The sequence below is a fragment of the Lotus japonicus genome, chromosome 2 (assembly GCF_012489685.1).
Source record: "Lotus japonicus ecotype B-129 chromosome 2, LjGifu_v1.2".
Lineage (NCBI taxonomy): Eukaryota > Viridiplantae > Streptophyta > Magnoliopsida > Fabales > Fabaceae > Lotus > Lotus japonicus.
This window is the reverse complement of record NC_080042.1, coordinates 39,799,702-39,820,777: the sequence shown is the minus strand read 5'-3', so window position 1 is coordinate 39,820,777 and position 21,076 is coordinate 39,799,702. Positions and strand designations below refer to the sequence as shown.

At 40.5% G+C, this 21,076-nt stretch overlaps 1 non-coding gene across 1 annotated transcript; it reads left to right on the top strand.

The window, feature by feature from the left end:
• Nucleotides 1-18,114: 18,114 nt before the first annotated feature.
• Nucleotides 18,115-18,221, top strand: LOC130741533 (small nucleolar RNA R71). Its single transcript, XR_009020427.1, has one exon. It is a non-coding gene; the product is annotated as a small nucleolar RNA R71 (small nucleolar RNA).
• Nucleotides 18,222-21,076: the final 2,855 nt, after the last annotated feature.

The window sequence follows — 21,076 nt, the reverse complement described above, 5'->3', positions numbered from 1 at the left end:
CCAGCTTAAAGAACGGAACTTTACCCAGAAATGGGTTTTTCCAACAGAAATTGATCCCGGCGGCATTTCGGCGACATTCAGCAGAAAACAACCGGATATTCACGCTCTAGAGCATGTAGGCAATAAGTTTAGACACTAAAATCAGCTTATTTGGACAGTTTTACAAAAAGCTCAAAACTTTGAGCACAGAAAGACATAGAAAAAGTCGACAGATCTGACGATCAGAAGTGAGGGATAGCATCAGTACCTCGATGTCTACGCGTAGCAACGAACGGAACGACGATCGGTCAAGAATTGGAAAAATCACTTTTCTTCCTTTTTCCTCTTCAATGTCTCGGCCGTGTGTGTGTGTTGTGAAGCTATTTTTTTGATTTTTTTTTTCATTTTTCATACTATATATAGGAAATGGAAAATGCGAAAAAATGAGAATTACGCGAATCCGATTTTTCCTACTGATTCCAACGTATTTTAGACACGATATTCTTCCCGCTGAATCTTCTAATTCTCCAAAGAAATATCAGTATGATTTTTGGTTTTCGAGGCTTGTTTTTAATGTGTACCGGCTTAAAATGCACTTTATGCACTTTATGATTTTGACCTCGGATGCAGAAACTTCCTTCTGAAGAAAGATCTAGAACGTCGATTAGAGTGGGCGTACGCGGATGAAATCTTTATTTGAAGCTCCAAATAGAAAAAGTCTTCATCGTCCGTTGATTTTAGGGTTTCTGAACTATCAGTGATTCGGTTTCGGCAAACTTCCGAGTATTGGAATTTGACGTTCTTACATTCTAGGGTTTCGTATCGAAACGCTCGTTTATAGACGAATAAGAGAAGTTCTAACATTTCTCTGAAAATTTTTGGAATTAGTTTTCATCGTGCCTTAAAGAGTAAATTAGCTATTTCCTAGCGTTCTTGACCTAGGTTAAAGCGAATACTAACCGTGCTATAACCTTTATCGACTTGGATACCATCCTTAGCTTTTTCCTGAACTTTCTCCTTCACAAATTTATTCCATTCAATAGACACTTTTTCAGGTTTTCCTTCACGTTACCTCAAATTAATCGTGAAAAGAAATTTTATTCGATTTATTCCAAACTTAAAAACTTGGGTCTCACACCGATAATATGCTAGGAATATATTTTTATATATATAATAACATATATATATATATCCCCTAATCACATGTTGTTTGTATATCTACTCTATTCCGTGAGTTGACCCTAGCGCTTTGGCTTTGGTTTCATGTTTGTGTGTGGGCGGTCGGCCTGCTGCCAGATGTCGATGGCGGACTGGTTTTCGATGGTCTCTCCCTCGGGGGGGATCATGTTTGAGTTGGAGGACCGTACTGACGAGCGTGGACGACTGACGAAGGGAGTTCTACGACGCATGGAGCTGGGCTTCAACCTACCGTCTTCAATTCACGGTGGACTCGTACTCTGACTCCGACACCGACGTTGACATCTACTCACCGAGCGACGAGGGAGAGGAGGAGGAGCTATGAGCGGTACTGGGAGGGTAGGTTTAGGCAGGCGTCATATTTTGTGTAGAGCTCTAATTCGTCTTACTTTTGGGACAGGGTAGGTTCCCGACGCATGGCTTTTTGTGTGGTTCTCTTGCTGAGGGATCATAGAGAGTCTGTCGGACTGTAGGGGTCTTTGCTTAGGCCATTTTGAGGCCGACTTTCTCCTAGTGGATTGTAATTATAACTTTCTCACTCACACTTCTGGATCTGTATATATTTGCCTACGGGCACACTACTTTTGAGTCACTGCGAGTGCGCGTGACATGGGAGTGCAGCTGAGGCTGTACATGCTTATATATGTTTTACATCGGTTAGTTTAGATGCTGGGTTATGTCTTTAATTTTCTATCGCTTTAATTTAAAAAGGAATCGAACGAAAAAAAAAACCTGTTTTCCGCGTTAGAGTTATTTTTGGGTTCTGGAGAATTTCTGGACACCAGGGGGGGTGAGCCACGGTGATGATTGAAAGTCACCGAGTACTGTAGTACTCTTGTTGTTGGAGTTGTGTTGTATTGACCGACCTTGGGTTTTGAAATTGGGTTTTGAGCTAAACACTTGCGTTGGGAGGACGATTCGATGTTTGGCTAACCATATTGCATCATGGATCATTCGGGGTTTGTACGATCGAAAGATTGGGCCTCGGTGAAGAACGGGAATGCTTCACGAACGGTGAAGAACGGGAATGCTTCACGAAGGTTGGGGAATTTCCTTCATCGAATAACACCTGGGTGTATCTTCGGCATAGCGGGCAGAGTGGCACGACCTTTGATGGTTGGGGCTGATCCAACTATGCATGGGTTTGTAAGCGACACCCGAGCGGAAATGGTTAAACACTAGTCCGGTGTTAGGACTGACTCGATGGTGCCCATCCCAAACAACTATCCAGATCATATTGAATTGCATTTCACGCATACATTCACTCTGACTTGAATTGTGTGCTGTTTGCATTACTGAATTATTGTTAGAGCCGATAACATGCTAGGAATATATTTATATATATATATATATATATATATATATAATAACATATATATATATATATCCCCTAATCACATGTTGTTTGTATATCTACTCTATTCCGTGAGTTGACCCTAGCGCTTTGGCTTTGGTTTCATGTTTGTATTTGGGCGGTCGGCCTGCTGCCAGATGTCGATGGCGGACTGGTTTTCGATGGTCTCTCCCTCGGGGGGGATCAGGTATGAGTTGGAGGACCGTACTGACGAGCGTGGACGACTGACGAAGGGAGTTCTACGACGCATGGAGCTGGGCTTCAACCTACCGTCTTCAATTCACGGTGGACTCGTACTCTGACTCCGACACCGACGTTGGCATCTACTCACCGAGCGACGAGGGAGAGGAGGAGGAGCTATGAGCGGTACTGGGAGGGTAGGTTTAGGCAGGCGTCATATTTTGTGTAGAGCTCTGATTCGTCTTACTTTTGGGACAGGGTAGGTTCCCGACGCATGGCTTTTTGTGTGGTTCTCTTGCTGAGGGATCACAGAGAGTCTGTCGGACTGTAGGGGTCTTTGCTTAGGCCATTTTGAGGCCGAATTTCTCCTAGTGGATTGTAATTATAACTTTCTCACTCACACTTCTGGATCTGTATATATTTGCCTACGGGCACACTACTTTGGAGTCACTGCGAGTGCGCGTGACGTGGGAGTGCAGCTGAGGCTGTACATGCTTATATATGTTGTACATCGGTTAGTTTAGATGCTGGGTTATGTCTTTAATTTTCTATCGCTTTAATTTAAAAAGGAATCGAACGAAAAAAAAATACCTGTTTTCCGCGTTAGATTTATTTTTGAGTTACTAAAGTGACACCTGGAAATCGGGGTGTTACAATTATTCCTTTTAGCTATCTAACTAGCGTCATTCTAACTTAACCTTGGTCTCAACTAACTAGGGCGTAACCTATATTTTGCATGTCCACTAATCTGACCTAATTAGTTTTAAGTCACTAAATTATCCACTTAGGTTAATTACTAATTTAAAAACTACAACTAAATCATCTAGTCATATTATACAAACTAATTTCATTTTCTAATAGCTAATTCTATATCATCATCTCTGACTTGATGTCCTATATATTATCATTAATCTTCTGACTTCATTATTTCTAATTCATTAATCTTCTAATCTAGCTTAAGCTAAAGTATTTCTACTTAATTATTCTAATTACTTAAGCCATATTATGTAAATTAATTCTATAACTAAGCTACAACTTCTATGTCTTCACCTAATCATGATTCTAGTGGTTTTAGGTTCTGTTAAGTTCACTTTACTGCTATCAACTTATTCTCAGGTTCAGAATCACTTATTTTAAGCACTTAATTCAAAGTCTACTTGCAAACTAAGAAATTATAAACTGAGCCTAATGCTAACATCTAATAGTTCATTCCTATAGTTTTCTACCTTCTGAGTTCAATGGAATCATCAATTTTAGCTTCTGGGCACTCTAACAGTGCTAAATCGCGATTTCAGAGGCTGCCCACAAGGTGAAATTGGGGATTTCCTCTTCAGGGCTCTATTTCTACAATTAGCTATCCTAAAAGCTCCTATGACGTTCCAGAAGTGCAGGAGGATCAATTTGGCGCACCAATTCGTGGCCAAACGTCCAACCCGATAGCTCATTTTGAGCTTCGAAGTTCATGAATTGGTTCCAGCAATTCACAATGATTCAGTCCTTAAAACTAGTCTAAAGCTTCCTATCTATGTCCTAAGATGCTTAAGGGATTAATTTGGATCGAAAACGAGCTGAAATAAGCGAGTTTCAGAAGCTTACTCGCCGAAAAACGCAGAAGCTGCCGGAGAAGACAATCAGAGGTTCCTAAAACGTCACGGTTGAGCTGTTCTGGGCACATGTTCTTGGTCTACAAGTTGTGGGGAGTTGAATGGTACTCGTGGGTGTGGCTAAAGTGTTCGGACATAGGAGAAACGACGGGTTACAGGTCGGGGCCTCGCCGGAGATGGTGGAGTCGTGATTTCTCGACCAAAACTTGACCACGAGTAGTCGATTCTCTTCCTCTGCTCTCCAGGAACTCAATGGAACAAGAATCAGGGTCTAACTCTCTCTGGTTTGAGAGATTCAAAGAGAAGAAGTTTCTGAACTTCCTCTCGGTTTCACTCTCGTTCTGGGCTCTCTGGGCACTCTCTGAGGATTCTAGGGCACTCTGTGGGTAGCTAGGGTCGAGTGGAGTCGAATGGTACCGTTTATATAGGCTGTAGGATGATTAATTTGCTCAACCAAGCTTAAACTTAATCAAAGTTGCACCACCAATGGCTCTTCATGCATGGTGATTATCCTAGGGTTCAGGGTTGCGTGGGAGGAGTTTGGGAGGCTGCAGAAGTAATCAGAAGTGATGCTTGCATGGTGTAATGGCTGATTGCATGCCTAGATCATTTGCACACAAATCCTAGGGCTCCGATTGGTCGATTTCTTTATCATTTTCCATGTCGGGACAAAACTGATGCAATATTATATTGGTTCAGGTTTGTTAGTGCTACGTTAGAGTGTATTTCCCTTCTCAAGGTTCAATATCATCTCTTTAGAGTGATTAAAGTATCACTCTTTTAGCTTGATTCAGGTTTCGATCACTCTGAGACAATGCATTAATCATTGCCAAGAGATGTGATCAGATCATCTATTTAGCCTATCTTACCTCTATCTCGAGTTCATCCTCTTTTTGGGGTTATTGTGACCATGTCTTTGGTACTCTTATTGCCGGGTCGATTTAAAGTCGATTGACCGACGTCTCGATTTTCGTGCAAACAAGTAACATAGTAAAATATCACACATATACACATACACACAGACACACACACACACGTATATATATATATATTGTATAGTTAGATTGTTAGTGCGTATTTGCCTATTCCAACTTTCTAGGGTTTCACATTTCCTATGAGGTCGTTACCTGGTTGGTGGGATGTTACACATACTTCCACAAAGTGGAAAGATATATTATCCAAAGGAGCCTCTGGAACATGAACTGGAATTCTCCTTTCATACATTCTTTTTCTGGCAGTCATGTCAATGTCTGAGACATCAGACTCGACATCAGACTCATCACGGTGTCTTCTTTTTCTCTTGACACTCTTCTTCTGAGGAGTCACATCTTCAATTGCAACCTTCTTCTTCTCCTTGTTGTTCTTCTTCTTGGCAGGGACATGGGCCTATGCACTCCTGTGAGACTTGTGAGTCTTGCTAGATTTGGATTTGGAGGAGGGAATGGAGGAGTGTCTTTTCTTTTTCTTTTTCTCAGACAACACTTTATCCAACACATAGTCATCAGACTCTATGCCTTCATCAGCAACCAATACATGAACCTCTTCCTCGACAGCAGGTTCCTCAGGATTCACAGTGGGAGAGGGAGACACATAAGTATCATCCAACAATTCAAAAAATGGGGGTGGAGTTACATCAGGACTTGCAGGAATCTCAGAGGTAGGATCGGGGTTAATTTCCTCCGGAGTGGGCTGACCACCATTAATCTCACCATCACCACCATCATCAGCAGTCAGATTGCTGATGGGAACATCATCAACGTCCTTCTCAGTTGTCGGGATATCAGGCCCAACATTATCAACTTCACACGAGTTCAAAGGAGTTTCAAGAACATCATTCAGAACAGTTGCAATAACATCATCAACATTCTCACCTTCATTCTCAGGATCCTCGATTGTAACAGTAGGTACTTTCAGTGAATCCTTAGCAGCAACACTCTTTCTCTTCTTGGGTGTACTCTTGGAACGCTTCTTCTTGTGACTGCCTTTAGGATCAATGTGTTGAAGCGAAACAACATCTTCAAGTACAACCTCTGGAATTTCAAAGACACCGGAGCTAGTAACCCTAGTTGATTTGGGGGTTTTTGGTTTGAGCCCCAAAAAGCGAATGCCATGCACATTGGTTACAGGCATAGGACTGGAAATCATCTTCTTGCTAGATTCTTGAGACATTGTGTGAGAAGGAACAACTATGAAGCACAAACAGAAATATTCTTTGGAACAAGACAATGAGTGAATTTTAGCAAAAGAGCGGTTGTAAGGAGAGGAATGGTTCCAGACAAGGTAGTTATAGGAGAAGTTACCAATGCGATCGTGCACTCCCTGATTACGCGTGCCACACAAGTAATGAATATTAAAATATAGCTGTTGGCACCCCAAATGCACGCTAATTGGTATAATTCCTCAAAAAGACATATCCCCAATAATCCCCTTAATTTCTCAAATTGCACAACATCAAGGGCTTTAGTGAAAATATCTGCCAGTTCATTTTCTGTCCCCACATGCTCTAACTTCATAGTTCCGTCCTCAACAAGTTCATGTATGAAATGATGCCTGATATCAATGTGTTTTATCCTACTGTGCTGTATAGGATTCTTAGAGATGTTAATAACACTCAAATTATCACAAAACAATGTCCCGACATCCTGTGGGACATTGTACTCCTTTAGCATTTGCTTCATCCGAATTAGTTGAGTAACACTACTCCCATCAGCTATGTATTCAACCTCAGCTGTAGACAAAGACATACTATTCTGCTTCTTACTAAACCATGAGATAAGATTTCTACCAAGGAAGAAACAACCTCCAGATGTGCTCTTCCTATCATCAGCACTGCCAACCCAATCAACATCACAATAGCCTATCAACATGGAATTTGGATCATGTGAGTAGAGGATGCCATAGTCACTAGTTCCATTTACATACTTGATGATTCGTTTGACTTGCACAAGATGGCTAGCTTTTGGTTTAGCTTGATACCTAGCACAAACACCAACAACAAATGTGATATTTGGCCTGCTTGCTGTAAGATATAGGATACTACCAATCATACTCCTGTACAAACTCTGGTCAACACTAACTCATCCCTAGTTAACTTGATGTGAGTAGCAGCTGAAGTTCTTTTATGACTTGCATTCTCTAACCCAAACTTTTTCACAACACTTTTGGCATATTTACTCTGGGATATAAAGATGGTGTTTTCCATTTGCTTAACCTGTAGACCAAGAAAATATTCTCCTACTAAGCTCATTTCAAACTCAGATTTCATTTGTTCCACGAAACGTTCCACCATCTGGCTTGACATTCCACCAAAAACGATGTCATCAACATAAATCTGAGCAATCATAAGATCTTCACCACTTCTTTTCACAAATAAAGTCTTATCAATTCCCCCTTTGCTATAGCCATGACTGATTAGGAATTGAGTGAGCCTCTCATACCAAGCTCTAGGAGCTTGTTTCAATCCATAAAGCGTCTTCTTCAGCTTGTAAACATGATTGGGATAACTTGGATCCACGAACCCTTTAGGTTGTTCTACAAATATTTCTTCATTCAAGTAACCATTTAGAAAAGCGCTCTTCACATCCATCTGGAATAGCCTGAACTTGAGCAAGCATGCCACACCAAGCAACAATCTAATAGATTCAAGCAGAGCTACATGAGCAAATGTTTCATAAAATTCTACTCCCTCAATCTGTGTATAACCTTGAGCAACTAGACGAGCCTTGTTCCTTGTTACTGTGCCACTTTCATCTGACTTGTTTTTGAAGATCCATTTTGTTCCAATGACATTAACATTCTCAGGTCTAGACACAAGTTCCCAAACTTCATTCCTTTTAAACTGCCCTAGCTCTTCTTGCATAGCATGTATCCAGTACTCATTAGTAAGAGCTTCTTGAACATTCTTGGGTTCTATCTTTGAAATGAAACAAGCATTTGAAACCACTTCTCTGGACCTAGTAGTCACACCTTCATTCAAGCTTCCTATGATGTTCTCCTTAGGATGAATCTTCTGAATCCTGATTGAAGGACCTCTTGAAGCAGTGGTAGGTTCAACATGTGCATCTCCATCTTCTGACGCAGAGGATGACGGAATGTAGATGAGACATCTGCAGGAATAATAGGAATTGTGTCATCCACTTCTATGCTCTTCTTGATTTCCTGTGGTTCATCATGAACTACAACATTGATTGACTCCATCAACGTTTTAGTAAGTTGATTGTAGACTCTATAAGCCCTACTATCTTCAGCATACCCCAGAAATATTCCTTCATCACTTTTTGGATCAAGCTTTCTTCTTTGCTCTCTACCTGCCAGAATATAGCACTTGCTCCCAAAAATGTGAAAATACTTTACTGTGGGCTTCCTACCTTTCCAAAGCTCATATTGAGTAGACGTGCTTCCAGAACGAATTGTGACATGATTATGAATGTGACATGTAGTGTTCATAGCCTCTGCCCAGAAATGATAAGGGACATTCTTAGCATGGAGCATAACTCAAGCAGATTCTTGGATTGTTCTATTTTTTCTTTCAACGACTCTGTTCTACTGAGGAGTAATAAGGGTTGAAAACTGATGAGCAATCCCTTCAGAAGAACAGAACTCTGCAAACTTACTGTTCTCAAACTCCTTGCCATGATCACTTCTAATTTTAACAATAACACTACCCTTTTCTCTTTGAATGTGAAAACAAAGATCCTAGAAAGCTTCAAATGTGTCTGATTTTTCCCTGATAAAATTCACCCAGGTAAAGCGTGAGTAATCATCCACACATACAAAAACATACTGTTTACCTCCTAGGCTTTCAACTTTCATGGGCCCCATGAGATCCATGTGAAGCAGCTCCAGAACCCTTGAGGTAGCTAGATGTTGAAGCTTCTGGTGGGACATCTTGACTTGCTTTCTTATTTGACATTCTCCACATATTTTGCCTTCCTGAAAGTTCAGCTTTGGTATTCCTCGTATAGCTTCTTCATTGATGATTCTTTTCATGCTTTTGAGGTTTAAATGCTCAAGCTTCTGGTGTCAGATTTTGACTTCATCTTCCTTGGTAATCAAACACCGAGCAAGATTAGAAACAAGCCGTGGAGACCGCATATAGCAATTTTCTTTTGAGCGTACTCCTTTCATCACAATCTGCATGTCTTCATTGGTAACAACACATCAAAATTTGGTAAAAGTCACATTTAGATCTTGATCACATAGCTGCCCAATGCTGATCAAATTAGCTTTCAGCCCATCAACAAGTAGTACATTTTCAAGACTTGGTGAACCTGAATGAGTCAGCTTCCCTATGCCCTTTATCTTTCCTTTTGCTCCATCTCCAAATGTCACATGATTACTAGCATGAGGTCTCACCTTTTCTAGATAGCTTTTAAATCCAGTCATGTGCTTTGAACATCCACTATCAAAATACCAGTCTTCTCTGGCTGAAGCACGCAGGGATGTGTGAGCAATAAGTGCAGCAAGTACAACTCTAGGTTTCCATTCACTCTTGGCTTTAACCTGCCCCTTGGTTTCCTCAGTCTTGGATTCTTGGATTGATCATTTGCTTTAGGATATCCATATAACTTGAATCAATAAGGCCTAGGCCTAATATGACCAAATCTACCACAGTGATGACACCTCCAAGTTGAGTTTTGATAGTTCCTGACTTGTGGATATTGATGTTGCACCCATTGTCGTGACTTCTGGTTAGACACCTGGTAGCCAGATTGTTTGCTCACAACTTCATGTTCATTTGACATATTCTTGCTTCCTTTATGTAAGACCAAGATTTGGTCAGGTGGTACAACTCTATGTTTTGATGATAACAAGTTTATTATTGTGTATGAACAATTATGGTACTCTAACGTTTGTCTTTTAAGTTGTGATAAACAGGCTCTGACTCTGATTCAAAGACCTATATATATCAGAACATGAAGACTCAAGAGTAACTAATGTAACGCTTTTGCAATCACTACATTCTTCTGAACGGTAGCAAACGCTTCAGATACTCTAAAGATTTAAGCTGGCATCGAAGACCAAATAACTTCATACTCTGAAGATCAGAAGTTTTGAAGGTCAGAGAATCTAAGCTTCACTCTGACTCTGATCTCCTTGCTTCATAAGTTCCAATATGAAGCGTCGCCAAAGATCAGAAGTCAACTAGGCTAAGGCAATGTCATTGCCATTCGTACAAAAGCAAGTGTACTATTTTGACCACCTTACCTACGACGTTTCAGCCATAGCAGACTCTGGAAATTCCAGCACTGCCCTCCAACGGACAGGTTCTTTCAAAGGAAACAACCTCTACACCTTTGAGTATTTAAAGGCTAAAGATAGAAGAAATAAGCTAAGAAACTACTGTGCATACAAGTGAAAAACCTTCAAGCGAATACCTTAGCAATATTTCTTCATTGTTCTTATTGTGTTTATCTTTGCTTGTTCAGAAGCATCTCTTTGTAAATCAAACCTTAACAAACTTTGTTTGTATTGTTCTAGAGAGATCAGTGAGGTCAGTATTCTTGAGAAAACTAAGACAAGGTTGTCTTAGTGTTGCTTGGTCATAGGTTGTTAGTCACTGAGCAAGGTGTGCTAGTGCAGTTGTAACAATCTTTGAATAGTGGATTGCCTTCATTCTAAGAAGGAAGAAATCACCTTAACGGGTGGACTGGATTAGCTTGAGTGATTCATCAAGTGAACGAGGATAAAATCATTGTGCGTTTTTCTCTATCCTTATCTTTTACATCTTGTGTTCCTTACTCCAAAAAGATTCTCACAAATCTTAAAGGGAAAGTTTCAAAAAGATCAAAACTCTATTCAACCCCCCCCCCTTTCTAGTGTTTTTCATACCTTCAGTTGGTATCAGAGCGTAAGTTATGATTACCACACTTAACAGTGTTCAGAGATCCGGACCGGTGTGAAAACTCAAATGGCGACCACCACCAACGATGCTAAAAAAGATCACTACAGTGCTAAACCACATATCTTCGATGGAGAAAAGTTTGATTACTGGAAAGATAGAATCGAAAGTTTCTTTCTTGGCTTTGATGCTGATCTCTGGGATCATGTTGTTGATGGCTATACACGTCCAGTTGATGAAGCTGGAGAGAATATTCCAAGAGATAAGATGAATGAGAGTCAAAAGAAGATGTACAAAGATTATCATAGAGCAAGAACCATCTTGCTGAATGTTATCTCATATGAAGAATATGAGAAGATCACTGACCGTGATTCTGCAAAGGCCATCTTTGATTCTTTAAAGATGTCTCATGAAGGAAATGAAGAAGTCAAGGAGACAAAGGCGTTGTCCTTGATCAAAAAGTATGAAGCCTTCATGATGGAACCTGAAGAATCAGTAAGTGTTATGTTTTCCAGATTCCAGATGATCATTGCTGGGATTAGAGTGCTTGACAAAGGCTACACCACTGCTGACCACGTAAAGAGGATTCTCAGAGGCCTTTCTAAGAAGTGGATGCCCTTGGTAACTTCCTTGAAGTTGTCCAGAGACAACAACAAGATGAGTTTGGAAGAACTCATCAGCATTCTGAAGAGTCATGAGATAGATCGTGCTGACCACGTCATCCAGAAGAAGCAGAAATCCATAGCTCTGAAGTCAAACTCTGAGAAGGCCAAGGCGCTACAAGCTGAACAAGTTTCAGAAGAATCTTCTGAAGATTCTGATGAAGATGAACTTTCATTGATTTCTAAAAGGATCAATCACCTTTGGAAGCACAGACAAAGCAAATATAAAGGATCATCAAAAGCCAAAGGAAAACAAGAGTCTTCATCGGGTCAATGCAAATCATCACCTAAAGAGGTTACATGCTTTGAATGCAAGGAGCCAGGACATTACAAGAGTGATTATCCTAAGCTGAAGAAAGACAAGAAGCCTAAGAAACACTTCAAGGCTAGGAAAGGTCTCATGGTAACTCTTGATGATTCAGACTCAGAAGAAGTGGACTCTGATGGTGAAGTTGTTGAAGGACTCATGGCCATTGTCAAAGACAAGGAAGCATAGTCAAAAGCTGAATTAGGCGCTGATCCAACATCAGAACCTGAGTCAGACTCTGAAGATGAAAATGAGGTATTCACATCTTTCTCATTGTCCGAACTTAAATCCGCTTTAGCTGAAATTATGAGGAAAGATTCTCTTTTGACTAAGCATAAAAAGTTGAAAAAAGATTTTCTTGCTGCTTCTTAACTCTCTGCTAGATATGAGAAAACCATTTCATAAGTAAATGAAAACAACTTCTCTCTAGTTAACTCTAACTCTATTCTTAAAAATCAAATTTCCAAGTTAGAAGAAGTTATTGCATCTAGTACCTCTGATGATAAGAATGAAACCAAATATGAAAAATCTTTTTAGAGATTCCTAGCTAAAAGCGTAGATAGAAGTTTAATGGCTGCAATGATCTATGGCGTTAGCAGAAATGGAATGAATGATATTGACTATTCTAAACCCAGTAGAAATGAGCCTCCTATGCCTAAACCTAAATCTCTTTATGAACATTTTGTCCCCTCTGGCACCATAATACCCGAACCCTTACCTGCTGAAGTTTCTTTACCTATTAAGAAAGGAACATTTTCTATGTCAAAATACCATGCTCAGATTCCTTTACATTATCCTGTTGAAAGACCCAAAGTCAGAACTTCTGGGGTAACTAACAAGAAAGGACCCAGAAAGTGGGTACCTAAGGAAAATATTATATATGTTGCAGATATCCTTGATAGCTCCACTGAGATTCAATCATGGTATCTGGACAGTGGATGCTCGCGTCACATGACGGGAGAAAAGCGTATGTTCCAAGACCTAAAACTTAAACCTGGAGGTGAAGTTGGTTTTGGTGGCAACGAGAAGGGTAAGATTGTTGGTTCTGGAACCATAAGTATTGGTAAGGGTCCATGCATTGATAATGTTTTATTAGTTGACGGTCTAATGCACAATTTATTGTCAATAAGTCAATTAGCTAACAAGGGCTATGCATTATTTTCAATCAAAAGTCTCGCGGGGCTGTAAGTCAGATCGATGGCTCTGTTCTGTTTAACTGCAAGAGGCGGAACAACATCTACAACATTAGATTATCTGAGTTGGAAACTCAGAAAGTAAAGTGCCTTCTTTCTGTTAACGAGGAGCAATGGGTATGACATAGACGGTTAAGGCATGCTAGCATGAGGAAGATTTCTTAGCTAAGTAAGCTTGACCTTGTCAGGGGCTTACCCACTCTAAAGTATTCTTCAGATGCTCTTTGTGAAGCATGTCAGAAAGGAAAATTTACAAAAGTCCCTTTCAAGGCAAATAATGTTGTTTCCACCTCAAGGCCGTTGGAACTTCTGCATATTGACCTATTTGGACCGGTGAAAACTGAATCTATAGGTGGCTGTTGGTCAATCTGCAAGTGCACAGATATCTCCGGGTTTTAAATTATCGAACCACAGGGAATTGGTATGTGAATTCAGTTTAAGCCTCGAGTTCACGGTAGGAAAACGAGTAAAATTCAGTTTTAAGGTTGATTGTTTCTTGAGTTTGTAAAAAGACAAGTAATCAAGTAATAAAGCGATTGAAAAACAGAGATGAGATTGCCTTGGGTTCTTGTTCAACTATTTCAGTTTTAGCAAACCTTCCTATTCAATTAATCCCGAGTCTCTCCTTGATGTTCTAGCCTAGTTAGTAATCTTTCGATGCCTCGCAAAGAAAACCCTTCCTAATCAAAAGATAGGTTCAATTCCTTGATAACCTAAACATTTGCTAGAAGCACTAAGCATACAAATCAGGCCAACAAACCCCAACCCTTCCTCTATTCCTAGCAGCAAGTATAGAAGGAGTAATCTCACAACAAGTCCCAATTCTATAACAAACTATCGTTATGATTATAGAAAAGTAAGAAGCTAGCATGCATTCAAGCTTGAAAGATAAAGCATAGAAGTGAGATTCAAGGGTTTACTCAGAACTTCATGAATAAAAAAGGATTGATAGCTAAAACATTCAAAGTCTTACAAAGAACCCAAAGCAAAAGGGGTTTTAGCCAAGCATGACTATAGAATCCATACAAGAAAAGAAGGATAAAACCTGGAACATGGACTTGGAGAATTCTTCTCCTCAAGCTCCAAAGCCTAACCCTACTTCTAACTTATTTAGGAATGTATACAAATGACCAAAGTTACAAAAGAAATGACAAAAAGCCTATTTATAGGCAAACAGGTCGAGTCTGGGCGCTCAGGCGCCAATTCAGAGCGCCTGAGCGCCAATTGCATGTAAAAACATGCTCTCTGGACCCAATTGGCGCCTAGGCGCCCATCCCCCAACGCCTAGGCGCTTAAGCACGCCTGAAAAGGGCTTTTTGGCTTCTGAAACTCCTCTTTTCAATCCTCTTTAAGTTTTCCATCAATTCCATGCTTATTGGCCTTCTTTCTTCTTTAGTTTCTGCTCTCCAAACCTAACCAACAAGTCAAGGAAGATTCTAGAAGCTCAAAGAGCTTATTAGCATAAGAGGTCCTTCATAAAACACAACCAAACCATGCAAGTCCTAAACTTTACTTAAAATGCAAGAAAACTCCCTATAAAACTACAAAATTACCAAAACAAAATAAAGACTAAAGAAAAGATAAAAATGCATGAGAATGCATGAAACACTACATGAGACTCAACAAAAAGACTCAAAACACACAAAGAAATGACCCTAAAAACACTACTAAAATAGGGTCATCACACCACTATACTCAACGACAGCTCGCCCTCGAGCGTAAATAACACTCGCTTGCCCTCAAGCGCAAGAAATGCTCCCAAACAAGTGCTCTCAACAAGGAATACTTCACAAGAAACAGGGGGACAAAGGAATCACAGCTAGTTCCAAGAGAAAGACCCGACAACCTACTTCATGCATCTTTTGAAAAGAGAAGAGAGTAGAGTCCATTCAAGAGAAACATATAGAACTAAAAATCCTAGGATGAGACGTTGATTTAGTGCACTGAGCACACAAGCAAGTTCATAGGTCCTGAATGTCATTCACTCAATGGCAACAAAGATCAAACATGCAAATATTCAAAGAGACTTTCAAAAGGGTTGAAACATTGGCTAGGTAAAGCATGATGGTGGTTGGTCCCTAAGGAAAAACTAGGCTTTCAAGCACATTGAGTGTGGTCCTCTTCTAATAACCCCGGAGCTTACAACACACTTTTTTACAAGTCTCTTGCACCCACCTTTTCAAACTTTTTTTCCTTTTTTTCCAACTCCAACTTTTGGTTAGGAGTTCTTTTTCTTTCCTTCTTTTTTTTACTGTTTTTTTTTCTTTTTGGGGCAAGAGTCTATTTCTCATTTTTCCAGCTCCAAACAACACAACAAGGACCATCACTCCCCAATATTCCAACCAAACATCCGTCCCAAAAACTTGGCTACAACAAATTCTCCAATAAGGCTCAAATGGGACAACTAAAGACAATGTTCAAACAACAAATTCAGAATCTCAAGAAATCCTACAAGTCTCAAGAATAAAGCAAGAATCACTAAGCATGCTATGAGTGAAATCAACGCAGAACCAAGAATTGCAAGTGAGTCAGGATCCTCCAGGGAATTTTTATGGTAAAGGGTCAAAGATAGACCCTTAATGGACTCACCTCGACTCCCTTCTCAAGACACACTCGGAAGACCGAAGTCTCCTCCTCTCTTCCCCAACATGCAATCACTCATCCCCGAAACAATAACAAGTATTCACAAAAGCATTTTCAAAAATAGCACTAGTAGGGAAGCAAATCTATAGCTAAAAGCATGTGAGTATAGGGAAGTAAAGACCCAAAAACATAAACTTAAATAACAATGCATGATAAAAAGAAAAATAAAAGCTATAAAAGAGAAAATATGTAAGAATGCATGAGCTAAACTAACAGGAAGAGCTGACCTTCTTTACTAATTACCATGGAGGCCTTAGAGCCACCTCCTACTCCAGAATTTAGGCTTTCAATCCCTGCACAATGCAACAACCAAACAAGCAAAATAAAACAAAACTTGGGTTGTCTCCCAAGTAGCCCATTGTTATAGTCTTAGGTGGACTCTCCTTCCTTTGGTGTTAGGGAGGAAATTTCTTACCATCAATCCAAATCCTTGCTCCCCCCTTCAAGGAGTGAGGGAAGAGCTTAATCTTGAGCTCATCACTAGTCACACCTTCCATCTTTACAAGGTGACTAGCTTGAGTGAATCGAGCCATGTGGTCTTGGAAATTCTCATCTCTAGATCCCCCATACTTGTTTTCACTAACAAGCTTGATGAGAGCTTGATTAAGCTCAACATCTTTTTCACTTATCTTGGGGGTCTCCTTTGAAGACCTGGACAAGCTTTCGATCATATCACAAACAAAACCATCATTAATGTTAGTTTGCAAATTAGGATTGAAAACCGAAAATCTTACCTTGTCCTCACCAACTCTGAGAATGAGCTGACCCTTATCAACATCAATTTTAGCCCTACCAGTGGCTAAGAAGGGTCGGCCTAGAATGAGAGGAATCTTTGCATCCTCCTCCATGTCTAGCACCACAAAATCAACTGGGAACACATACTTATCAACCTTAACCATCACATCTTCAATGATCCCATAAGGTGTTTTTAGGGATCGGTCCGCCATTTGTAAGGAGAGCATGGTCGGGGTGACCTCTCCTAAGTTCAGCCTTCTAAACATGCTAAGCGGCATCAAGTTGATGCTCGCTCCCAAATCACACAAGGCTTCAACAACAGTTAACCCCTCAATCTCCACTGGGATAGTGAAACTCCCAGGATCCCTTCTCTTCTTAGGCATTTTCCTTTGCAAAATGGCACTACACTCCTCGGTCATCATAATAGTTTCATCAACCTCACTCAACTTCCTCCTCTTACTTAAAATGTCCTTCATGAACTTAGCATAGATAGGCATTTGCTCCAAGGCTTCAGAAAAAGGAATATTGATGTGGAGTTTCTTAAAAACTTCCAAAAACTTAGAAAACTGTTTATCCAGATTTTTCTTGACCAAAGCCTTGGGGAATGGAATCTTACTAAGTTCAGGAGAAGGAGTGCTCACAAACCTAGCTTTCACAGGTTCACTCACTCTCTTCTCCGTAGCACCCTCATATTCTTCCTGTACTTTCTCATTTTTCTCTCCCTCATCTTGTTTTTTTGACTTGTGTAACACTCTCCCACTCCTAGTGGTAGCAACAGCAAAATTCTCTTGTTTAGACAAAATTAAAGAATCGGGAGAAAACTTACCTTGAGGTATCTCGGCCATTTGCTTGGCTAGCTGGCCAAGTTGGTTCTCCAAGTTCTTGATAGCCGCCTCTTGGTTCTTATGGTTGTTGTTCATGCGGTTGATGCAACTCTCCAATAGCTCCTCTAAACTCCTCTTGCAATTCACCTTTCCAACAACTTATGTTTGGACAAGAGGTTCATGATTTGAGGATAGAACTATGCTTCCTTGAGCTATAGCTTTGGCTTCATTGCTCTCAGCATTGACAGTACACAAGTTACTAACATGAGGTCCACCACAAGACTTGCACTCCACACAAGTCATTCTTGCACCAACAGCCTTGGTCTCCTTAATATGCATTCGAATCTCCGCCACTTGTTCGGTGAGTTGCTTGTTGGAGGCCAAGAGCTTGTCATAAGCTTCCACTTCAAACTTACTCCTTCGGGTTTGACGATCATTTTCAGAGTTCATGGCTCTCGCTGCCATCTTTTCTATTAAGTCATACCCCGCTTGTGGGGGAAGAGCATCGAACTCCCCATTTGAAGCCGCATCTAGGCCAAACCTCCAAGAGTATTGTAGACCATCATAAAATGTTGCAACCAATTCAGCTTGGGTGAGATTGTGTTGAGGACATTTCCTCAATAGCTTCTTGAAACGATCCCAAGCTTCATAGAGATTTTCTTCAGTGGGTTGCACAAAATTCATGATGTCTTTTTTCAATTTCCTCAAAAGGGCTCTTGGGAAGAACCTTGTTGTGAATTTTTCTGCTAGGTCTTCCCAAGTAGTGATACTCCCTTGAGGTTGTGAATTCAGCCATTCCTTCGCTGCATCCTTCAAAGAAAATGGAAACAAGCTCAACCGAATTGCATCCGTCGGAATATTGTTCACACAGTAAGTGTTGCAATTCCGGATGAACCTCTCCATGTGAGCATGTGGATCTTCCAAAGTACCTCCACCATATTGGTTTTGGCTAACCAAGTTGATGAATGCCGGTCTTGTAAGACCTGGATTTTCAGAACAAGCTAGTTTCCGACTCACGCGTAGAATCAGTGTAAGCGTGACAGGAGTTTGATATTTGAGGAAGATTAATGAAGAAGAAAGTTCAGGAATTGCTTGAGGAATGTTGCGTAGTTGTTTTCGGAGTTAGTGCGAGTCGTCTGCACACTTGCCTTAGGGCGAGCGTGTCCAGAATAGGCTATTTCGCTCTTAAAGCAACGTTTTGAGTGAGATTTCGAACTCTCGGAAAATTTAAAGATTCTCTTTATTTTTCCATCGACCAGCGTTTCATTTCGGAACTCTGGACTGTACGCACGATAGGTTTCACTTTTCGGATGTCCGCCGACGCTAATTTCTTTGCTTCGAAACCCTATTTTCGAGCAATGGATGAAGACTTTTTCTATTCGGGACTTCTAACGAAGATTCTGTCCGCGTTGCTAGACTTGTTTCGACATTTCCAATCTTTCTTCTGTTGGAAGTTTTGTCGTCTGAGCATCACAGCAAAAAGTAGTTTTTCGGGACAGACTAACTTACACCGCTTTTGCGTTTTGGATATCGTTTTTCCCAAATCTTAGATATTTGTTTTGAGTTCTGGAATTCTGACGCCAGAATCTCTCTTAGAATTCCACGGTGATCGTGCTGCAAAAATCGGAATCGCGAAATTTTCATTTTCCCGTGATTTCGCCTGCCTATAAATAGGCGAAAAAGCAAAATCCTCTTCATTTTCACCATTTGGAGCCGCGAGATTCAAGGAGAGGAGGGGAGGAGAGATTTTCGCGAAACCTTGACCAATCTTCGTGCAGTTCGTCCCTACTTCTAGGTATCAAGGTAACTAACACGATTCCTACCTCTGATTGTTGTTTCTGTTGCGTTTCTGAAGTCGTTTCTGTGCTCTAAGTTTTGAGCTTTTTCTAAAATTGTCCGATTTCTCTGATTTCTCGCTTGGGTTATGTTCCTTATGTTCCCCTGAGTCTAAAACCTCTGTCAGTAAACTCTGATTGCGATCCATTTGACCGGGATCTGAAAAACTGATTCAAAACCTTTTTGTCTCACATTTCGAAACTTTATTGTCGTAAAGCTATAATCTGACTTCGTGCCTTTAGGATTTGTTGTCACGGATGTCATGAGGATCGTTGCTGTCAAATCTGTTTTCAGAACTGATAACTTTGAAGTTTTGAGCCATTATTTTGGACCAAAATGCCCCTGCGTAGTCGTATTTCGACCCGATTGTCCGAAAATTGTTCTGACAGTTTCTTTGCCTTAGTTTTACCCTAAAACTACCTTGTAAACTGATTTGATCGAAGAAAAAGAGCCGAAGCCCTTTTCTCCTTATGGCCGTGGGTTATTCCTAAGGGGGGGGGAGTTTTTCGTTTTCGAAAACTTGTCCTTTCGTACCCGTTTGTCGTATTCTGAAGCTTTGATGCTTTGTCTATCGTTTATGTATTGTTTTGCGATCGAACTAATCGATTTTGTTTGAATTCTGCTTTGTTTTTCTCCGAGGTTCAGTTGAAGGAACTTTGGAATATTCAGAGCAACTGCTTGAGGACAACCTTGATTCCGAAGCTGGAACAGCTCGAGGTTAGGGCAACTTACTATATATTAGCTATGAATGCATGATAGGCGTCGATCAATTCGACTTATGCTTTACTTTGATGTTGATTATGTTGATGAACTGATGTTGTGATGTTGTGCTTTGTTGGATTGTGCGTTTTGACGCGACTTCGGAGTGGAGATTCATTGATCTGGTGATCTTTGATGTTTCGGGTTGGATGAGCAACCCTAGGCAAGTTCAAACGAGGGGTTTGGGACTTAGCCATTTGTTGGGATTTGTTGGTTTACTTAGACTTTCCCCGGGAAACTTCTTTTGGGTGGTTGGTTTTCGGAAAACGTAGAAGGATTAGAATTTCGAAAACTAAAGACTTGGGAAACCTAGATTTTGAGAAATAAACTCATAACCTGACTAATCTGAACTGAAATCATTTTTATTAACGTTTAAGTATAGGAAAACTGAAGGGGAAAATATTTACGAAAGACGGGGAAAAGTCGACCTTTGTTGTGAGTTATTGGAATTGGGGAAAGCCACTAAGGTGAGCTATGGTGATGACTGAAAGTCACCGAGTACTTTACGTACTCTTGTTGATGGGGTTGTGTTGTATTGACCGACATTAATCCCTTGGGTTTTCTTGTTGTTGGAGCGGTGTTGTATTGACCGACACTTAGCGCTCTTGTTGTTTGGGCTGTGTTGTATTGACCGACACTAGACCCTTGTGTATTCTTGTTGGTGGAGCTGTGTTGTATTGACCGACACTTACTCCGAGTTGTGTTGTATTGACCGACACTAACTCATGGGTTTGTTGAGATTGGGTTGTGAGCTAAACACTTTCGTGGTAAGGGCGATTCGTTGTTTGGCTAACCACGTTGCATTCAATCGGGTGAATAACGGGAATGGTTCACCTGTGCATATCATGGTAAATAACGGGAATGGTTCACCTTGCATTAATGATGAATAACGGGAATGATGAATAACGGGAATGGTTCATCATTCGGTGAATAACGGGAATGGTTCACCAAGGATGAATAAC